Source organism: Condylura cristata, unplaced genomic scaffold, assembly GCF_000260355.1.
Source record: "Condylura cristata isolate star-nosed mole 26May11 unplaced genomic scaffold, ConCri1.0 scaffold00087, whole genome shotgun sequence".
Lineage (NCBI taxonomy): Eukaryota > Metazoa > Chordata > Mammalia > Eulipotyphla > Talpidae > Condylura > Condylura cristata.
In genome coordinates this window covers 62989-64429 of record NW_004567188.1, presented here as the reverse complement: position 1 = coordinate 64429, position 1441 = coordinate 62989, and positions in this window count along the sequence as shown.

Sequence of the window (1441 nt, the reverse complement as noted above, 5' to 3'; positions counted from 1 at the left end):
CCGCTGAGCCCCGCGGGAGGCAGACGCCACCCCCAGCAGGCGGGGATCTGGGGCGCCCGCGCGGACCCAGCACGAGCCAGCGGGCACAGCCCCTCCGGGCCGGCAGGGGAGGTCACTCTGGGCCCCAGGGGGACCGGAGGCCCAGGTCAGGGCTTTGGGCTTCCCAACAGGGTGTCCCCAATTCCGGGTTCTCCCTGCCCTCGCAGGTCTGATTTAGTGGGTGGGTGACCCCAGTAGTCTGCTGGGCAGCCGGCAGGGTCCCCGATGGGGCGGCGGGCTCAGCCTTTGCGTCTGGATGGCACCTCTTGCCGCCCTCCTGTGGCACCTGCGAGGCCGGGCCGCAGGTGCCTGCCCCGCAGGTGGACGGGGTCGCACAGAGGCCACCGGGGGTCTCCGGGGCCGAGAGCAGGCCGATGCCCAGGGGCCCTCCGCGGCCATCCCCGGCAGGCCCGTCCACCCGGCGCCCTCCCAGCTCCTCTGGACGCTCACTATGTGCCCACTTCCGGGGCGAGCGCCCAGGCCGCAGATGCCCCTTGGGGCCCGCCCTGCAGAAGGCAGCAGCGCCTGGCCCCGCCCTGCGTCCCTTGCCGAGGCTCCTGGCTCCTGAGCGCCGAGGCGGGTGGCAGAGCTGGGTGAAGGCCGGCCTCCGCGAGGGAGGGCGACAGCAGCCCCTGCCCGCCCTGAGGGAGCGGGCGAGAAGCAGCGGCGCCCCAGGGGAGGGCGGGGCCCGGGCAGGGTGCAGGCGCCCCGCCACGCTAGGGAGCCCCGGGTCAGAGGTCACGCCCTGCCCAGATTGGAGGCCAGCCCAGGGCTGCCCTGGCTGTCCGGCCCACGGCCCAGCTGGGCAGTGTGGCCTGGGGGACGCTGGCGTCGCGGCCCAGGCTGCCCGTGTGCACAGGCCTGCAGAGCGGGCTGCTGGGCTCGTCCCTCAGTGCCAGCCAGTGTCCTGGCTCCTCCCCTCAGCCCTCTGCACCGCTGGCCACGCTCGGTGCCGTGGTCAGCCTGCTGGGTGCTGGTCGGCCTTCTGTCCTCCTGACTGTCCTGGGCACCGCCGGCTCGGCCCGTCTCTGTTGGCCTCAGCCCGCACCAAGGATACAGTGGGTGTCCAGGGGCGCTGTGATGGCCGCCAGATGTGCCGAGTGGCCGCTGTCCTTTGGCTGCGGCTGTGGGAGTGGTCTGGAGGGCTCGCAGCGGCCTGCAGCCCACACGCCAGCTCCCGAGGGCGGGGCTGGGCCCGGTTATCGCTGGCCACCAGAGCTTGCTGTTTGCAGTGGGGAACTCAGCCAGGAAGGGGGCCAGAGCCCAGCTGGCCGTCCAGCCTGCGGCGTAAGCAAGGGGGAGTCTGGTCGGACCCTCGACTCCACCGACACCCTCGGGCCACACTTGCGGGCCGGGCTCCGCGCTCCTCTCCAAACCAGCCTCCACGGCCTCCTGCCCACCG